Here is a 21814-nt window from a genome sequence, read left to right as displayed (position 1 = left end):
ATAATAGGAAATGGTATCATAATCTAGGTACATAATAGGAAATTGTGGTTCAGAGGAGTTAAATACCTTACTTAAGTTTGCATAGCTAAGTAAGGGGTGCAAACATACATTGTCTTACTCCAAAGCCCATGCCCTTTGTACTATATACATGATACCTCTGATTACTCAAGTTCAGTTAATTTTTATTCTTTAAGTAGAGATAACAAAAAATGGGCATTCCTCTGGGAAAAGTAACATAATAATTTCATACAGGTACTCTTGGCTTTTCCTGAAATAAATTTTCCAAAAGAAGGGGGGAAGATACATTAAACAACTAGGAAGAGAAATATAAATTTGGTTCACTTCATATTATGGCCTAAAGGTCATGTTGGTGTATATGTGTTTAATATTGAAACATATGGAATACAGTATTACCAGATATAGAACTCCCAGTATTCCCACACTTGAAATAGAAAAAAATGAATAATTTATCTGACTTCTACCCTTAATCTGCTGTGTTATATAGTATTAGACAGACATTTCATGTAATATCAAATAAAAATATTTGTTCAATAGAGGCCTTTTTATTTTAGTTTTTTTTAATGTTTATTTTTGAGAGAGAGAGAGAGAGAGAGGGAGAGAGAGAGAGAGAAAGCACTTGCATAAGTGGGGGAGGGGCAGAGAGAGGGAGACACAGAATCTGAAGCAGGCTCCAGGCTCCCAGCTGTCAGCACAGAGCCTGATGCGGGGCTCAAACCTACGAGCCATTAGATCATGACCGGAAGCCAAGAGTGGGACACTTAGCCGACTGAGCTACCCAGAGGCCCCAGCTAAATAGAGTCTTTTAAACCTTTAATTCCCAATCAGTTTTTGTTTTTATTTTTTTCCCAACAAAATACTATACCCAAAATTTCCATGTACTAAAATGTTGCAAAATTTCATTTTGGGGACATTATTTCTTAGATCATGAAATATAAATTATTCCTTACTATTTTATCATTCAACATTGTTGATAAATTTTAAGCAGAAATTTCAGATGCAAAGGCACATTTAAATGGCATTTAAAAACCAAACAGGACCTGTATCTTTGCACTGGTTTATGCTTAGAGCACGAAAATTAACATTTCTTATCTGTAGTTATCAGATGTTTTTTCCCAGAAGGAACAGGAGTTAATGGATTCTTATCCTACTTTTAAAAATCACAACTAAATAAATAGTTGTTGAGCTTAAGGAATGGTAATCTGTGTGATATTCCACTTTCCCCCAGGGAGCTATCCTTCTCTTCGCCTATGCTTTTTTAGATAGAACTGAGTGGGGTTTTTTTGTTTGTTTTAGTTTATATAAATATCAGAAACACACAGTACAAAAATATAATGAAATGCACATGTGTAAATTACCTTATGTCAATTGTTACTTCTAATCTATATTTTTCTTCTACCTAAATTGCATAGGCACTCAATCTGGTCTATTGTGAATGTTCATGGAATAAATCCAGAGCAAAATCTAGATAATCTACTGTGGAATGTGCATATTGCAATATATTACATTAGCCAAATATCTATCAGATCCATCTTTATTCTTTTAAAATAAACTTTGTTAAGATATCACTGTCTACGTTATTTTTGAAAATATTTTTCTTTATATCTCACCTTCATTAAAATTTGCTATGATTATTATTTTGCTGTTTAACATAAGTAAGAAAGAATGTGGGAGAAAAAAAAAACCTAGTATTTTTATCGGTATTAGCATGTGCTTGTACTTTGTCCAGTAGAATTCATCGTTTTGATTCATATCATTTTTTGCTATTATTAAATATATAAACAATTTTCTCTACTTTGCACTTAGTTTTGTAATTCTTTCTGCCCACTTTTTGCTGACCAAAGGAGTGAGTATAGGGACAGATGATGATAGGGCATCATGAGAGTAAGGAATTTCTGGGTTAGGGCCACCACTGTTTCATCAAAAAGCCATCGAGGAATCACATTTTCATGTGACTATTTTCTAGAAATTTGAGGAGATAATAGAGATATTGCTATGGAGAGAAGGTAATTTCCCCAAAGATGCTTAAAATGGGTGTTTTATCTAGGAGTCTTTTCCTTTACATATTTAGGCTAATGTGTTTACATTTAAGATCTCTTCTCTTTTCAAAATTCATGTTTTGGTTTTAGCACCTTTCCCCCAGAAAAGTAGAAGTAAATCGCTGCAGTCCGTTTTCAATTTCCTGGAGGATTTAGAAATACTTGACACCAGATACTTAAATCTCAAAATACTGCACATCGAGCTCAGCACTGCCTGCAGGAAGGAGGTTCTGAGGCAGCTGTCTAAAGGTGAGTGGGTGAATGCTTATTGTCTTCTCTCTTCTAGACCATAAAGTCCAGAAGCAGGGTCTTAAGCTTTTTCTCTTGGTGTCTAGGACAACTTGGGGGCTCATCCCCCCACCTCAAAGTAAGCACTCCAGCTAACAGGCAAGAGAAACAGTAATGTCACATTGTGAGCTAACTCTAGCTTTGTTTATTGTCTCTCTTGCTCTAAGAGCACACACTGCTACATTATTTTTACAAAACTCAAAAGTAACATGATTGGTTGGAATGGGCACTGAAAACTGATCTTACTCCTCATGGATTCCAAATTAGAGTCTTCCAAATTAGAGTCAAGGTTAAAATAACCCAGTGCTGATCATCATATCATCTAAGGCTGTCTAGACAAGGTAAAAATGTTCTCATCAGCAGTTTTGCAGACAAGAAAAATACAGGTTTGTGTAAATTGCTGGCTCAAACCTTTTGTGGTATGATTACAAAATGAGAACTATGATTTTATTTCTTATATATTTTACAGGAAGTAAAATGAGGGAGTGAAAGCCATTTTATGGAATCTGTTCCATGGAGCAGGAGACTTGTCCAGAGTTCTTTGTGTTGAGGATGGAAGTTGAAAAAAAAATCTAGACATGATCAATTCGAACTGTAGTGTACAGGCTCACTCTTCATTCCAGCTCATATATCATCTTTCTGTCATTCTTTGCTGAGCTCCTACTGCTTTGAGCTCTTTTAAAATAAAGATATATTTTTTTTATATGATCGGGAAAATCCTTGTCTCAATTTTCAGTTTCTCCATAGCAAATTTTCTTCATTTGCTTTTTTATTCTTGTTTCTTCCTTCTATGTACTATAAGTTTTTGACATAGATCCTGTGTTGGATCCTTTTTGATTCTGTCTCAACTTGAAAAGACATGAAATCATTTCAGATAAAAAATATGTAGGAGGGTATGTGGTGTGTGTGTGTGTGTGTGTGTGTGTGTGTGTGTGTAAGTAACCACGCATGTATGTGTTTAATTCAGGCTACAGGAACTCTCTGTTCCTGGGTCATACATGTGAGTTAATCAATCTTTTCCTGTACTTCAGCTGACCGAGACAGGCAGGTGGGGCTCTCACTTGCTCTCCTTTACCTGCAGTGTGTTTGGCTGCAAAAAAACAGACAGCCTGTGCAATATCACATTCTGGTCATTTTCTGATCCATGTCCTGCCACAGGGTGTCCATTGGCTAATGTTGGTTATTATGGTTATTGCAAAGTTCTTGTGTGTTTTTTATATCATTAATGTAATGATTTTTAAATGTACTGATTATGTCACTGGGAATTGCATAAGTTTGGAATGCTGTGGTTGTTGCTTTGTTCAGGACCTTTATGCAAAAATCAGGTCCCCAAACATTCAAAAAGTGTTCCCCTGAATAAAAGTATCCAATTATAATTGAAGTCTATACTTATTTATTTATTTATTTATTTTTTTCAACGTTTATTTATTTTTGGGACAGAGAGAGACAGAGCATGAACGGGGGAGGGGCAGAGAGAGAGGGAGACACAGAATCGGAAACAGGCTCCAGGCTCCGAGCCATCAGCCCAGAGCCCGACGCGGGGCTCGAACTCACGGACCGCGAGATCGTGACCTGGCTGAAGTCGGACGCTTAACCGACTGCGCCACCCAGGCGCCCCTATACTTTTATTTTTATTATATTTTTTAAATATTTATTTTTGAGAGAGAGTGTGCGCGCGTACGTGCACGCACACGCACATACACGCACGCACACACACGCACGCGCACATAGGGAAGGGGCAGAGAGACAGAGGGAGACAGGATTCTTAAGATCTGAAGCAGGGTCTGTGCTGACAGCAGACAGCCCGATGCCTGGCTCGAGCCCATGAACCCACAAACCCACAAACTGTGAGATCATGACCTGAGCCAACGTCCCACCCTTAACTGACTGAACCACCCAGGCATTCCTGAAGTCTATACTTTGAAAAATAAAAAAGACCAGCGACTGTCTTTTGAAAGGTAGCTCATTCTTTTGAAAGGTAGCTCATAGGTTCCTGTGTGGAAATATGAAGCTTCTGTAGCTAACAAATAGCAGAAAGTGAACGACTTGTGCTGTTATAAATTTAAATTACTTTCTCAAATCATATGTGTACCAATTAAGTACGTCGGAAGTTTGTGATGAAAAGCAAAGTTCACTAACCTCTTCTGTCCTAATCCTGGTCCGTGGGTCAGAGGAAATCTTTTTATTCTATTTTAATTTTTAATTTTTTTATTTTTAAATTAAAAAAATGGGAATGCTTCACAAATTTGCACATCATCCTTGTACAGGAGCTATGCTAATCTTCCCTTCATGGTTCCAGTTTTTAGTATGTGTGCTGCTGAAGCAAGCACCAGAGGAAATCTTTTTAAATTGTTGTTCTGTTAGTGATCTTAACTAGATAATATGATCAGATCTCTATTCTTTGCTTTACCAGCTTAATAAAGTATTGATTGTTTAATATGAAAAGTCATTTTTACCTTACCTGTTACTTTTCAGACATTATTCTGAGAGTACAGGTTGGGGCAAAAATTAGCTTGGAATCAGGTGGAGAGGGAATAGGCACAAGGGAGTCAGAGACAACGCAGTCCTTAGCCGTGGTTTTGCTTTCCACAGCTTCAGTTACACAAAGTCAAAGGCAGTGGTGAAACAGGTGCTCCTACTCCTGACGGATTATCTGAACGTCAGTAGTCATCGACATCTACGTCACCACCCCTACATCATTCCCCTCACTTCATCTGATCACACAGGCATTTTATCGTGTCACATCATCACAAGAAGGGTGAGTACAGTTGGTTAAGATATGTTGAGAGAGAGAGAGACCACATTCACGTAGCATGTTGTTAATAATTGTGGTATTTTATTTTTGGTTTTTTGTTAATCTCTTACTGTGCCTAACTTATAAATAACTTTATCATAGGTATCTACATATAGGAAAAAACTATATACAGAGAGCTCGGTATTATCTGCGGCTTCAGGCATCCCGTGAGGGTCGGGATGTATACCACTACTGTATTGTCAATTTTGTGGAGTTTAGCTCTAAAGGGGACTGGAAAAAAGATCTGTAATTAGAGGGATGTGTGGTTGAGAAAGGCTTTTGTTTTAATTTGTTTCATTAGGATGAGAGAATTTATATGTTTGTAAGTCAGTGGGAATGATCTAGGAAAGATGGAAAAAGTGTTTAATTTGTGCCAGAAACATTCTTAGCACTGTATCTCTATCTATGTCTATGCCTTGGTCTAAAAATATATTTTATTTCTATATGTATATATTCATTGAATTCTTGCAATAGCTCTGAGATATTCTTATTGTACCCATTTTACAGATAAGAAACTTGTGCAACTGACAAGTTAGGCAATAGTCTCAAGATTACAAAACTAGTAAGTGGCCATGTTAGGATTCAAATTAGAATGTCTGGATTAAAACAACAGAGACTTAATCACGGTGGTCTTCTGCCTCTGAAGCTTACTTTAGAGTCCCACTTTCGCTTTCTTCAAACGAATTATTTCAATAGTTTTAAAGTATACTATCTGGTGTCATGACTGGGGTAAAGTCTGGCTGTCTGTGGAGAGGTTCTGGAAGGGAAGTTAGGTTGCTGACTGGTAAATTTATTTTATGTAATATTTTTAATGAATCTCCTGTTTTCAGTCTTATTTCTCACTTTGGTGCTTTGTTACATCAGTTGACTTTAAGCCCAAATCCTCCCCAGGTTACTTTCAAGTGAATGTTTTCACACCGAGTCAGCAGTATTTTTATGGCATATTCTAGCCTATAGTTTTTTCCCCTGTAGTTTTTCCTTTGTCAGTCTGTTCACATACAACTTCATCTTTGAAAAGTTTGTTGGAATCTCTTTTATAATGTAATGCACCTCTCACTCTTTTTTCTGGCATGAAATTATTTATTTTGTACTTCAGAATCTTTCAAGAGTAATTGGAAAGGTGGATAAAAAGCAAACACATGTTTCCAGCCTTCATCTTAAGTTGGAAGTGAAAGCATTGACTCATTTTTTAAAGAGAGATGGATTGGTTAAGTATCTTTTGAGTTTACTGATTTCAGTGTAGTGTTGAAGAACATAAACTTAAAAAGACTTGTTTCAAACCAGCTCTACCACTTACTAGTCACTTTAACCAAATACTTCACTTCACCACGGTTACCTCAAGAGTACAATCATTCAAACTACTAATTGAGATGACAAAGGATTGACATTTAGCATAGAATACATTCCATGTTAAGTGCTTAATGAATACTAATGACTATTTTTTCTTAGGTAATAGTAAGATCCTGATAGAGACAGAGCAGTATGGGTTACTTGGTTTATATTATTGGTATGATCACTGTCATTATGAAGTATTGATTGAGGCCTACAGTATCATAAGTGATGCAAATATAAAGATAGAACAGTAAAACTTGTTTTTGTATAAATATACTTAAAATAGTTGTTGCATGTAACATTATATATTATTTTTATGTTATAACAGGGGTAATATTTTCCTTCAAGAGAATATTTCCAATTTTTATAATGCCTATGCATAATATAATATTTTATTAACAAATTATTTCACTGGGGTTCTATATTTCTTTTCTATAGATAAACATTTTTTATTTATATAGTTTTTTAAAAGGAAATACTGCTGAATATAATATATATTTGAAATATAAAAGCAGCTTTCAGCTTACATAATTATCTTTTAGTATACATATTATATAATTCTAATATATAAAAATATATTCTAATAAATATTTTGTTTTTATGTCTTATACATACATGTATAAGTACATATATCCTAGGCAAAGGGCCTTGTTATTCACTACATTTCTGCTTCCTTAGTCAGACAAAAATTAATTCTAGCTAACAGAATGCTAGATGATTATTACCTTTGAGAGTAGAAGAACCTTGCTTCTCTTTGAAGTTCTAAGTCATTTATCACTATATGCTCGGGGATAATTCTGAGACTTTGTACATTAAATAAAATGACCAGAAATATACACTAAAGGTCGTCTGTTTAAGAAAAAAGGGATATATAAGTATATGAACAGTGGCCAATTCACCCTTCGAATTTCATTTTCTCTATTCAAAACATTATCGTCTCAACTTACAGGAGCTATGACTTTATTATGACCTATTACCATGTCTATAGTAGCATTGGAAACATTTTGTGTTTAATGTCATTAACTTTTAGAATTTTTAGTTTTCACTTGAATGAATGAATGAAAACATGAATATTTTTACATAATTTATCAATTGCCACAGCTAAAATAGTATATGGATTTAGAAACTGTATATTGCACGTTTTTCTTACCTTGCTTGATCTCTTTAACATTTGTCACATTTGACAACATTTTCTATAGAACTTTTTTTTGAACTCCCAATTTTTGCTCTTTTCCTAGTTTTTTTATTGTCCTGTATTGTTAGATCTTCTTATGCCCTTTGATTCTTTTTACTCTATATCTTTTTTGGGGAAAACTTATCCACAACAGATTCATCTAGAAACAGATTCATCACTAGAAAACACTAATAGCTATTATCCTGTATACCCTGCTCAGATCTGTTTCCTAAAGTGTTTATCTCTATCTCTATGCATCTATCTATCCCTATCTATCATCTATCTATCTATCTATCTATCTATCTATCTATCTATCTACCTATCTATCTCTCTATCTACCTATCTATCTATCTTATTGCCAGCTGTTTTACTGGATATGTCTGCCTGAATATCTTGGAAGGTATCTAAAACTCGCCATGTTACAAACTAACCTTATTTATAGTCTTCTCTATGCAAAGGCACTCCCTATTTACTCCCTACAACATGCACAATGCATCCAACAACAACCTCTGAATCTACTACTTCTGTCAGTTAACAGCAGTATCATCAAACCAGTTTCCCAACTAGTAGATCCAAGGTCTTTTCAGTTCCCTCCCCACACACCCCCATTTTTAAACTTTTAACTTTCACTTTAAAAAATATCAAAATGATCGTAACTTTCTCTAAATTTATCACCAAATCATTTTGATTTTATATTGAAAATATTTTCTGAATGTCTTCTTATTGCATTCCATTCTGATCGCCGCTTTTCAAATCTTTATTACCTTTTGCACCCCTTATCATATTTCTTTTTATCTATCTATCTATCTATCTATCTATCTATCTATCTATCTATCTATTCTTAAAATCATATTATGAGGCAGTCACTATACCAGGGAGATAGTCAGGGAAGCCTTCTCATGTGGTAACATTTATAGCAGCGATAATGGGAAGATGAGCGGGAGCCTAACTATTCTCACATCTTCTCTCCCCTCCAATGATGCTTCCCATCGTCCATTCTCCACAGTGACTTAAGATCCAACACAGGTCCTAAAACACACAAATTGCTAAAATGGTCAAATTTAGAATTCCAGTTACCTATGATATAAAATCCAAATTCCTTCAAGGCATACCTTTGCCTTCTTGGCCAGCATGGATTATTTCCTATTCACTTCTGTACTGCAGAGGACAAAGAATTTGGATTCTCCAAGAAAATCTAAACAAAATACAATATGAAAATCGTTATTTATTACTGTCTTTGCATGTGCCTTAAATGTCCACCTTCTCTTGTCTGCCTAACTCATCCTTCAAGACTCATCTAAAGTATAACCTCAGTGAAGTTTTTCTGAGAGAATTAAATTCTACTCTATGCTCCCACATTCCCTCAGCCTCCAGAAAATACCTCTATTATACCACCTGTCACATTAAAATTCAATCATCTTTTACATGTTTGTTTACTCAGGTCGATTGAACTTATTCAAGTCAGGGACTGAGATATTCATTTCTGCTATTTCTGGCACCCAGCTCAGTGCCCGGCATATTAGGTATTTAATACAAATTTGATGAATGGATAGATGGGTAAGGAGATGAATGACAAAAATTTGCCTCTTTCTAAAAATAATTGCTTTGAGTATACCATTCGTCTTGCTCACATTTCAATGCCAACAGTTTAAAGAGATTTCAATGACATGACTTTTCTGACCCTGGAAATAAATTTCTATATTTTACAACTCAGACACAAAGAGCTAAAAAAAAAATTCTCAAGTTTTGCATTAGATTCTTTTACATTTTTAAGATTTGATACGTGAAAGGAGAGCTTAATGGAAATTCAAAGTGGGTTTGAAAGACATCTGAGTAGTTACTTGTAAATAAGAACATTCTGTTTATCTTCTTCTACTTCACTAAGAAAAGAAAAGAAAAAAAAAAAGACAGCAACACTGGGGAAAAATAGATCCTGCATTTTGAATCACAACAAACAAAACTAATAAACAGCAAACCACAGGGACCTGTCAGCTGAAAGGAAGATTCAGCGTTCATTTTATAAACAATTCACTAGTATGTCAACAGACATTCTGACAGGGAAAGAAAGTGAACAATACTTTTCAAAAAATATCTATTTTGTTGAATAAATCTTGAGCAAAGTATTGTGTGAGCTGTATTGATTGAGAGGTAGGGCCATGCAAATGTGAAGAAGCTGTAATTCTTTTGTTGAGATACATTTTCTTTCAAATTTGAAAATTATTGCAGTATCATTAATATTACCCCCTTTTCTACAATAGAACGTGTGAGTAGATGTTACAAAAGATTATTTTCTTTCTAATAATGAAAAGAGTTAGGTATGGTAATAGAAATATTAAGACACATGCAATTATTTTCATATGAGCAGCACAGTTCTCATGATAACAGAAAGAAGTCATGAAATTAAAAACAGATTAGGATTATTAGCGTGTCGACCAACTGATGTAATTATCCACTCAACTTATCAAAAATTTATTACAAAGATGATCAGATTAAAGTTTTAGTATAATAGGATTCTTGTCATAGTTTGGGTCTCCCAAGAGCAAATTCTTAGATTTTGATTTAGGCACAGATCACTTATTTGTGTGGTGTTCCCAGAATGCTGAGGTAAAGAGAGAATGCAGTGGAGAGGAAAGCAAGGATGAGGGGAAGCGAGTTAAAAGTGGGTTCTTGAACTAGTTATAACTCTAGGCAAGTGAGTTCAATCTTGCTAGGAATCTTGTGGGAAACCATGTAGAATAAACCTCAGAGCTGTCCCTCCAATGAATGTGAGACTGGGACATCTATCCACTGACACTTATCTCTCACTGACTGAAGTTTGCTCCTAGAGATGTGTATCTGCTGCACTTAAGGACTGTGCCTTTAGAGTAAGATGCCCTGGGAACTTGGGGAGGGAAGCATACGGTATATGCAAGAACTGTCCATTACAGCTACAACTGAAGGTAGAGCTGGCCTAGGGAGTGTGGTATGGGGCCCCAACAGTGTCCAATGTTACGTGTGCATTTGAATTTAATTTATAATTTCTCCAGCAACTACTTTAAATATGAATATGTGTATTTTTGTTATTTAATTGCTTTAAAAGATAGGAAATAACCTGAAGAAAATAACGCAGTATTTAAAAACTTGCAAAATATGGGGCGCCTGGGTGGCGCAGTCGGTTAAGCCTCCGACTTCAGCCAGGTCACGATCTCGCGGTCCGTGAGTTCGAGCCCCGCGTCGGGCTCTGGGCTGATGGCTCAGAGCCTGGAGCCTGTTTCCGATTCTGTGTCTCCCTCTCTCTCTGCCCCTCCCCCGTTCATGCTCTGTCTTTCTCTGTCCCAAAAATAAATAAACGTTGAAAAAAAAAATAAATAAAAAATAAATAAAAACTTGCAAAATTTAAGCGAAATTTGGAAAAGTCATGATGTGCTAGTCATGATACATACATGGTAGGTACATTCTGTCGTCTTCTTGTGGCTCTTACTAGTGGGCTAGAGATAATTCTGCTGTATGTAATTATGAAGATATCATTCTAATGAAATTCTCTTCTTGTTATTCCTTAAAACTTTTTCTTTTGAGTAGAGTATGTTAATAAAATGAGGAAAAAAAAAAACTTCTGACATTTAAAAGAGTATCTACCATTTCATCCTTTTGTTATATGTAGGAGCAGATTTGTTACATGTAGGAACTAATTTTTCTTTTCTTTTCTTCTTTTTTTTTTTTTTTTTTTTATATATGAAATTTATTGTCAAATTGGTTTCCATACAACACCCAGTGCTCATCCCAAAAGGTGCCTTCCTCAGTACCCATCACCCACCCTCTCCTCCCTCCCACCCCCCATCAACCCTTAGTTTGTTCTCAGTTCTCAACAGTCTCTTATGCTTTGGCTCTCTCCCACTCTAACCTCTTTTTTTTTTTTTTTCCCCTCCCCCATGGGTTTCTCTTAAGTTTCTCAGGATCCACATAAGAGTGAAACCATATGGTATCTGTCTTTCTCTGTATGGCTTATTTCACTTAGCATCACACTCTCCAGTTCCATCCACGTTGCTACAAAAGGCCATATTTCATTTTTTCTCATTGCCACGTAGTACTCCATTGTGTATATAAACCACAATTTCTTTATCCATTCATCAGTTGATGGACATTTCGGCTCTTTCCATAATTTGGCTATTGTTGAGAGTGCTGCTATGAACATTGGGGTACAAGTGCCCCTATGCATCAGTACTCCTGTGTCCCTTGGATAAATTCCTAGCAGTGCTATTGCTGGGTCATAGGGTAGGTCTATTTTTAATTTTCTGAGGAACCTCCACACTGCTTTCCAGAGCGGCTGCACCAATTTGCATTCCCACCAACAGTGCAAGAGGGTTCCCATTTCTCCACATCCTCTCCAGCATCTATAGTCTCCTGATTTGTTCATTTTGGCCACTCTGACTGGCGTGAGGTGATACCTGAGTGTGGTTTTGATTTGTATTTCCCTGATAAGGAGCGACGCTGAACATCTTTTCATGTGCCTGTTGGCCATCCGGATGTCTTCTTTAGAGAAGTGTCTATTCATGTTTTCTGCCCATTTCTTCACTGGGTTATTTGCTTTTCGGGTGTGGAGTTTGGTGAGCTCTTTATAGATTTTGGATACTAGCCCCTTGTCCGATATGTCATTTGCAAATATCTTTTCCCATTCCGTTGGTTGCCTTTTAGTTTTGTTGGTTGTTTCCTTTGCTGTGCAGAAGCTTTTTATCTTCATAAGGTCCCAGTAATTCACTTTTGCTTTTAATTCCCTTGCCTTTGGGGATGTGTCGAGGAAGAGATTGCTATGGCTGAGGTCAGAGAGGTCTTTTCCTGCTTTCTCCTCTAAGGTTTGGATGGTTTCCTGTCTCACATTCAGGTCCTTTATCCATTTTGAGTTTATTTTTGTGAATGGTGTGAGAAAGTGGTCTAGTTTCAACCTTCTGCATGTTGCTGTCCAGTTCTCCCAGCACCATTTGTTAAAGAGACTGTCTTTTTTCCATTGGATGTTCTTTCCTGCTTTGTCAAAGATGAGTTGGCCATACGTTTGTGGGTCTAGTTCTGGGGTTTCTATTCTATTCCATTGGTCTATGTGTCTGTTTTTCTGCCAATACCATGCTGTCTTGATGATGACAGCTTTGTAGTAGAGGCTAAAGTCTGGGATTGTGATGCCTCCTGCTTTGGTCTTCTTCTTCAAAATTACTTTGGCTATTCGGGGCCTTTTGTGGTTCCATATGAATTTTAGGATTGCTTGTTCTAGTTTCGAGAAGAATGCTGGTGCAATTTTGATTGGGATTGCATTGAATGTGTAGATAGCTTTGGGTAGTATTGACATTTTGATAATATTTATTCTTCCAATCCACGAGCAGGGAATGTCTTTCCATTTCTTTAAATCTTCTTCAATTACCTTCATAAGCTTTCTATAGTTTTCAGCATACAGATCCTTTACATCTTTGGTTAGATTGATTCCTAGGTATTTTATGCTTCTTGGTGCAATTGTGAATGGGATCAGTTTCTTTATTTGTCTTTCTGTTGCTTCATTGTTAGTGTATAAGAATGCAACTGATTTCTGTACATTGATTTTGTATCCTGCAACTTTGCTGAATTCATGTATCAGTTCTAGCAGACTTTTGGTGGAGTCTATCGGATTTTCCATGTATAATATCATGTCATCTGCAAAGAGCGAAAGCTTGACTTCATCTTTGCCAATTTTGACGCCTTTGATTTCCTTTTGTTGTCTGATTGCTGTTGCTAGAACTTCCAGCACTATGTTAAACAACAGCGGTGAGAGTGGGCATCCCTGTCGTGTTCCTGATCTCAGGGAAAAAGCTCTCAGTTTTTCCCTGTTGAGGATGATGTTAGCTGTGGGCTTTTCATAAATGGCTTTTATGATCTTTAAGTATGTTCCTTCTATCCCGACTTTCTCAAGAGTTTTTATTAAGAAAGGGTGCTGGATTTTGTCAAAGGCCTTTTCTGCATCGATTGACAGGATCATATGGTTCTTCTCTTTTTTTTTGTTAATGTGATGTATCATGTTGATTGATTTGCGAATGTTGAACCAGCCCTGCATCCCAGGAATGAATCCCACTTGATCATGGTGAATAATTCTTTTTATATGCCGTTGAATTCGATTTGCTAGTATCTTATTGAGAATTTTTGCATCCATATTCATCAGGGATATTGGCCTGTAGTTCTCTTTTTTTACTGGGTCTCTGTCTGGTTTAGGAATCAAAGTAATCCTGGCTTCATAGAATGAGTCTGGAAGTTTTCCTTCCCTTTCTATTTCTTGGAATAGCTTGAGAAGGATAGGTATTATCTCTGCTTTAAACGTCTGGTAGAACTCCCCTGGGAAGCCATCTGGTCCTGGACTCTTATTTGTTGGGAGATTTTTTGATAACCGATTCAATTTCTTCGCTGGTTATGGGTCTGTTCAAGCTTTCTATTTCCTCCTGATTGAGTTTTGGAAGAGTGTGGGTGTTCAGGAATTTGTCCATTTCTTCCAGGTTGTCCAATTTGTTGGCATATAATTTTTCATAGTATTCCCTGATAATTGTTTGTATCTCTGACGGATTGGTTGTAATCATTCCATTTTCATTCATGATTTTATCTATTTGGGTCCTCTCCCTTTTCTTTTTGAGAAGCCTGGCTAGAGGTTTGTCAATTTTGTTTATTTTTTCAAAAAACCAACTCTTGGTTTCGTTGATCTGCTCTACAGTTTTTTTAGATTCTATATTGTTTATTTCTGCTCTGATCTTTATGATTTCTCTTCTTCTGCTGGGTTTAGGCTGCCTTTGCTGTTCTGCTTCTATTTCCTTTAGGTGTGCTGTTAGATTTTGTATTTGGGATTTTTCTTGTTTCTTGAGATAGGCCTGGATTGCAATGTATTTTCCTCTCAGGACTGCCTTTGCTGCGTCCCAAAGCGTTTGGATTGTTGTATTTTCATTTTCGTTTGTTTCCATATATTTTTTAATTTCTTTGACCCACTCATTCGTTAGTAGGGTGTTCTTTAACCTCCACGCTTTGGAGGTTTTCCAGACTTTTTTCTGTGGTTGATTTCAAGCTTCATAGCATTGTGGTCTGAAAGTATGCATGGTATGATTTCAATTCTTGTAAACTTATGAAGGGCTGTTTTGTGACCCAGTATATGATCTATCTTGGAGAATGTTCCATGTGCACTCGAGAAGAAAGTATATTCTGTTGCTTTGGGATGCAGAGTTCTAAATATATCTGTCAAGTCCATCTGATCCAATGTCTCATTCAGGGCCCTTGTTTCTTTATTGACCGTGTGTCTAGATGATCTATCCATTTCTGTAAGTGGGGTGTTAAAGTCCCCTGCAATTACCACATTCTTATCAATAAGGTTGCTTATGTTTATGAGTAATTGTTTTATATATTTGGGCGCTCCGGTATTCGGCGCATAGACATTTATAATTGTTAGCTCTTCCTGATGGATAGACCCTGTCACTATTATATAATGTCCTTCTTCATCTCTTGTTACAGCCTTTAATTTAAAGTCTAGTTTGTCTGATATAAGGATGGCTACTCCAGCTTTCTTTTGGCTTCCAGTAGCATGATAAATAGATCTCCATCCCCTCACTCTCAATCTAAAGGTGTCCTCAGGTCTAAAATGAGTCTCTTGTAGACAGCAAATAGATGGGTCTTGTTTTTTTATCCATTCTGATACCCTATGTCTTTTGGTTGGCGCATTTAATCCATTGACATTCAGTGTTATTATAGAAAGGTATGGGTTTAGAGTCATTGTGATGTCTGTATGTTTTATGCTTGTAGTGATGTCTCTGGTACTTTGTCTCACAGGGTCCCCCTTAGGATCTCTTGTAGGGCTGGTTTAGTGGTGACAAATTCCTTCAGTTTTTGTTTGTTTGGGAAGACCTTTATCTCTCCTTTTATTCTAAATGACAGACTTGCTGGATAAAGGATTCTCGGCTGCATATTTTTTCTGTCTAGCACACTGAAAATCTCGTGCCAATTCTTTCTGGCCTGCCAAGTTTCAAAAGAGAGATCAGTCACGAGTCTTATAGGTCTCCCTTTATATGTGAGGGCACGTTTACCCCTTGCTGCTTTCAGAATTTTCTCTTTATCCTTGGCGGCGTAGGAGGACGCTGGGCTTACCGCGCGTCCTGCTGATCACTTAGATTCCACCTACACCTGTCTAAATAACCCAGAAAACCACCAGAGGATTACCAGAACGGAGTCGCCGGAGCCAAGCGCAGACCAGAGGCCCACAGAAGAGAGTAGGAAGGGCGGTGAGGCGGTGCGCGCTCCACGGACTGGTGGGAGGGAGCTGGGGCGGAGGGGCGGCTCGCCGGCCAAGCAGAGCCCCCGAGTCTGGCTTGCAAAAAGCGGAGGGGCCTGACGGACTGTGTTCCGACAGCAAGCGCGACTTAGCGTCTGGGAGGTCATAAGTTAACAGCTCTGCTCAGAAAGCGGGAAGGCTGGAGGACAAAGGGAAGGAGAGCTGCTGAGCCCCCGGACGACAGAGCTCAGTTTGGTGGGGAACAAAGGCGCTCGCCAGCGCCATCTCCCCCGCCCATCCCCCAGCCAAAATCCCAAAGAGAACCAGTTCCTGCCAGGGAACTTGCTCGCTCCGCGCAAACACCCAACTCTGCGCTTCTGCGGAGCCAAACCTCCGGCAGGGGATCTGACTCCCTCCTGCTGCCACAGGGCCCCTCCTGAAGAGGATCACCTAAGGAGAAGCAAGCTAAGACTGCCCCTCCTGCCCCTGTGCACCTTGCCTACCCACCCCAGCTAAGACGCCAGATCCCCAGCATCACAAGCCTGGCAGTGTGCAAGTAGCCCAGACAGGCCACCCCACCCCACAGTGAATCCCGCCCATAGGAGAGGGGAAGAGAAGGCACGCACCAGACTGACTGTGGACACAGCGGTGGGCTGGGGGCAGACATCAGGTCTGACTGCGGCTCTGCCCACCAACTCCAGTTATACACCACAGCACAGGGGAAGTGCCCTGCAGGTCCTCACCATGCCAGGGACTATCCAAAATGACCAAGCGGAAGAATTCCCCTCAGAAGAATCTCCAGGAAATAACAACAGCTAATGAGCTGATCAAAAAGGATTTAAATAATATAACAGAAAGTGAATTTAGAATAATAGTCATAAAATTAATCGCTGGGCTTGAAAACAGTATAGCTAACAGCAGAGAATCTCTTGCTACAGAGATCAAGGGACTAAGGAACAGTCACGAGGAGCTGAAAAACGCTTTAAACGAAATGCATAACAAAATGGAAACCACCACGGCTCGGATTGAAGAGGCAGAGGAGAGAATAGGTGAACTAGAAGATAAAGTTATGGAAAAAGAGGAAGCTGAGAAAAAGAGAGATAAAAAAATCCAGGAGTATGAGGGGAAAATTAGAGAACTAAGTGATACACTAAAAAGAAATAATCTACGCATAATTGGTATCCCAGAGGAGGAAGAGAGAGGGAAAGGTGCTGAAGGGGTACTTGAAGAAATAATAGCTGATAACTTCCCTGAACTGGGGAAGGAAAAAGGCATTGAAATCCAAGAGGCACAGAGAACTCCCTTCAGACGTAACTTGAATCGATCTTCTGCACGACATATCATAGTGAAACTGGCAAAATACAAGGATAAAGAGAAAATTTTCTTTTCTTCTTAAGCCATGTCTTAAATTTTCCATAAACATTATGTCACCAAACTTTTAACTTAAAACAGTTATAAAATTTTTCAACAAATAACTATTTCTTTGTGAATAAATCTTGAGCAAAACATGTGAACAGAATATGCTTACCATGTTCCAGGCACAGTTCTAAGGAAATTGTCTGTATTAACATATTAACTGTATGTTAACTACCTGTAATTTAAATGAAAGCCTGGGGAAAAGAGGTATGTCAACATAACAAGTGTAGCCCAGCATTTCTCAGGGCAAACTGGAACTTGTGGTCACCTCATTGACTGAAGGTCTGTCTCCTCATCTCTTCTAATTTGAATTAGGCATTCCTTTCTCTGCCTGCATCTTATTAATGTGATTTGCTTTCAATGGGGTACTGAAATTAATCCTTTTTGAGTGTCTGTTTCCTCAGAATATGAAGGATAGGAGTTTTATTTTGCTCACCTTTGTACCACTTCTCAAGCTCAGTTTATTATAGGTGCTCAAACAAATATTTATTTAATAGATGGACTCAACATGCATTTCTAACAAGCTAACTATAGTAGGAGAGGACAGATTTATGGGACCTTCGTTTAGTATATAGGACTAGAGTAGTTGCTGGGTACAGGGGGAGGGGACTTATATAATGGGATAGCCAAGTTAGTGAAGGGTAAACTGAGTTAAATTTTTGGTGGGACCAAGGATTAGAGTTTGGTCTCCGATGGCGGGTTAGCAGATGGGGGTTTTGAGATGCGATTGTAGGCCTATATCAAAACTGGATTAGTGGGAAGGACTTACTGAAGTTACAGTGAAGGATGAAGGTGAGAATAAGAGAAGCACATAGCCCAGTTTTGACAGGGTCTAAGCTAATATCAGGACTATCTTACAAATAATTTAAACATTTGAAAGTAGTGTTTAAATAATATTTGAAAGAAATACTCATTTCCAGGGTGCCTGAGTGACTCAGTTGGTTAAGCATCCGACTTCAGCTCAGGTCATGATCTCACCTCTTGTGAGGTGGAGTGTCACATCAGGCTCTGTGCTGACAGCTTGGAGCCTGGAGCCTGCTTCCGATTCTGTGTCTCCCTCTCTCTCTGCCCCTCTCCCACTCACACTCTGTCTCTTTCTCTCAAAAATAAACACACACTTAAAAAAAAAGGAAAGAAAGAAATAATCATTTCCTTCTCTGTGTTCTGATTGCTTTTTTATATGTGCATATAATGGAGATATGTGCAAAGGCTTATCTCTATTATATATATTTTCTATTACATCATATTGTATGTGTGTCGATATTTATTTGGTTATATACCTATTTTCCCTATTAAGTCGTATGCTTTTTGAAGGACTCAGGACTATGTCTTCTTTTTCTGATTGTAATTTTTTTAATTGAAATAGAATTCACATATAACATTAATTTCAGTTATACCACACAATGATTCTGTATTTGTATATTTTGAAAAATTATCACCACAATAAATCTAGTTAACATCCATCACCACACTTAGTTACAAACTTTCTTCTTGTGTTGAGAACTTTTAAGATCTACTTTCTTAGCAACTTTCAAATATGCAATACAGGTGTTATGAACTGTAGTCATCATGCTATACATTACATCCCCGTGACATTTATTTTATAACTAGAAGTTTGTACTTTTTGACCACCTTCACCCATTTTTGCCCACCCCTATCACCTCCCGTGGCAACCACCAAAATGGTCTTTGTATCTATGAGTTTTGTTTTTTTACATCCCACATTTAAGTGAGAGAGTAGTATTTGTCTTTGTCTGACTTATTTCACTTAACATAATGCCTTCAAAGTCCATCCATATTTTTGCAAATGACAACATTTACTTGATTTCTATGGCTGAATAATATTCCACTGTGTGTGTGTGTGTGTGTGTGTGTGTGTGTGTGTGTGTGTGTGTGTGTATTTTCTTTATCCATTCATCCGTCAATGGGGAGGTATGTCTTATACACATTTACACACTTTTTTCTTTCTCCATTGCTTTTTGTGACATATAGTAGACATTTAACTAATTTTGTTAAATAAATGAAAAGTTTTCCTTATTTAACTCAGCCCACTTTCTGCATTTTTATCCGTTAAACTACTGGTGACCTTCACTAAGTGTGATTATATGTTCAATTAATAGCAATAGAATGTAATTTTACATTTATTTTGGTTAACTGATCAATTTATGTGTTTCCATTACTTTACTGTAAGCTTTGTTAGGGCAAAAATTATGTCTACTATGAATGTTTGTATACTCTATGATGAATGTAGTGATTGGCACATCATCAATTATTTAAAAATACTGAATGAATACTAAGTTGGATTGAACAGATTTATCTTTGAAGAAGATGAATTGGTTTGAGTGAATTGGTTTGAGTTTTCAGTGTCTTTGTTGGAGTCTTCTGTAATACTTTTTACCTAGAATCTTCTCTATTGCTTGGCAATTCAAATGGTTGGAAAGTCAGTTCTTGCCTTTGGTAGTGAAAAATGCCCTACTTTTCTTGATCCTATACGACTCTTGTGACTTTGGCTATTTTTTTCCCTAAGTGATGTTTGTGGAAACTTCAAATTCAGATTTAATTAATTCATGCATTTTCAAGCATTTATGAAATGGGTTAGTTATTTGTAGCATTCTCTCATCTTAACTCCTGGGCTTTCCCCCCCTCCCTTCATTACTCACATTCTTACTCTAAGATCTCAAGTCAAGTGACTAGTTCCTTTTCTCCCTTCTGCTCCTATCCTGCTCTAAGAAATAGTTCATGTTTTGGAATTATGACACCTTGCTTCTCACTGTAAATGAGAGGGTGGAAGTGGGATGGAAGCTTTAGGCTGTCATTAGAGCTTGAATCTAAGCTTTTATCAACTTACCATTTTACTTTTTTTTTTTTTTTGAGAGAGAGAGAGAGAGAGAGCGCACAGGTGTGCAAGTGCATTAATGGGGGTAGGATAGAGGGGGAGGAAGAGAGAGAGAGAATGAATTCTAAGCAGGTTCCGTGCCCAGCGTGGAGCCCGATGCTGGGCTCGATTACACAACCTCATGACCATGAAATCATGACCTAAGCCGAAATCAAGAGTCACATGCTTAACTGAGCCACCCGGGCACTTCTCCACCACTTTATCTTTTAATACATGCTTATTAAATAAAGAAATGAACCAATGGAGACTAAAGCAAAGATAATTGATGAGTAAGATCTTAGGCAGCATTTATTAAATAGCACTCGGGGGTAACAGTCATGCTTTACTGAAGTTTTATATTTCTAATTTGTTGTTGTTTTTTGTGTTTTGATAGGTAATGCTTTTTTACTTTTTAAGAGGCTAATTTCTCCTCTGAACATTACAAAAATTATTGAATTGATTTAAAAACTACATGTCAGTTTCCCTTCGCATGGTCATTAGATCAAAGAATCTACATAATCATCTATACTTGAATCTAACTCAAGGTAGGAGCAATTGTCCTCCTTCCTTCTTATTTGCCATGATTTCAGTATCATTATGTGCATAGTTTCACAACTATATCACATTTTGAATCAGGGAGAAAAATATACCAACTCATGTAGGAAGAAAATTTTAATATTCAAATACTGAATCCACATTATGACAAAATTTTATTCTGTAGTACACAAAATGCAGCACAATATTCAATTCAATCATTTATTCAACAAGCATTCCTTGAGTGCATACTATGTGTTGGGTACTCTGCCAAGGTTTGGATCATAGAGGAGGATACAAAGTTGACCAACAGTCCTTGAGGAAGTTAGTCTGCTGGAGAAGACAGAAAAAAATGTAACTGGTGTTTAAGGAGCAGGGAGTGGGGATGTTTTTCTTTTGGGGAAATGTTCATCCTGATATGAAGAAATGTTCATCCTGATGCGATGAAAAGTAAAATTGTTTCAAAAGAAGCAAAACACAAAGTAAAATAATACATTGTTTGAGAAATTATGAGAAAGGCTGAGTGGCTCAATAACAAAGGAGTGGGCCCCTGAGGAGAAGATTATTTGACTTGGGGATTTAAAAATGTGATGCTGACAGTGACAGAATGAAGGATTGCCCTGCAGTAAAGAGAGACTGAAGTAGGTTGTTACCTGGTAGTCACATTGTGCATCTGAATGAAAGCTCTGCTAAGGAGAGAGAGGAAGGGGAAATACGAGGTTTGTTCAAGAGAAAAAAAAAGGCCATCTTGAGCATCATGGTCTTTTTTGACCTAACAATCACAGGCCAGTCTTTTTCCATGTTGGAATAGTACCTTTTTTCTTATAACATATATCTTGCAAGAATATATGGCACTGTTAAAATGTTTTCTGAGAATGGTCCCACCCCAAGGGAAGATGTGTGAGTTTTACTTATATTGGTAATGATAGAAATATTCACCCTGGATAAGATAAATTTTCTTCCTGACTCTTATGCATTAAGTCAATGTCACTAATAGTCAGTGATGTTTTATGTCTTTGTCACAATAACTGGAAAATAAAAGTCTATATGTATTTTAAGAAATCAGGGGCGCCCGGGTGGCTCAGTCAGTTGAATTTCCAACTTCGGCTCAG

The 21814-nt window shown here is 37.4% G+C and overlaps 2 long non-coding RNA genes and 1 other non-coding gene across 4 annotated transcripts in view; 1 reads left to right on the top strand and 2 right to left on the bottom strand.

Moving 5' to 3' along the window:
- LOC147572015 (uncharacterized) overlaps positions 1-21814 on the top strand; it is a 546875-nt gene that overhangs the window by 238318 nt on the left and 286743 nt on the right. Inside the window, exons 5-6 of one of the 2 annotated variants that reach the window (XR_015247038.1) lie at positions 2148-2306; positions 4938-5103. This is a non-coding gene — a long non-coding RNA (uncharacterized LOC147572015). Of the gene's footprint in view, positions 1-27; positions 2307-4937; positions 5104-21814 lie in introns of both variants that reach the window. The other variant, XR_015247039.1, reaches the window with a different exon arrangement.
- LOC147572016 (uncharacterized) overlaps positions 1-21814 on the bottom strand; it is a 463768-nt gene that overhangs the window by 367432 nt on the left and 74522 nt on the right. The gene's annotated exons all lie outside the window — the stretch shown is intronic.
- Positions 4568-4675, bottom strand: LOC112859827 (U6 spliceosomal RNA). Its single transcript, XR_003223559.1, has one exon. It is a non-coding gene; the product is annotated as a U6 spliceosomal RNA (small nuclear RNA).

The sequence above is a fragment of the Puma concolor genome, chromosome F2 (genome assembly GCF_028749965.1).
Source record: "Puma concolor isolate L17-30 chromosome F2, mPumCon1.1.hap2, whole genome shotgun sequence".
NCBI lineage: Eukaryota > Metazoa > Chordata > Mammalia > Carnivora > Felidae > Puma > Puma concolor.
The sequence above is the reverse complement of the archived record's forward strand: the minus strand, read 5'-3'. Positions and strand labels throughout refer to the sequence as shown.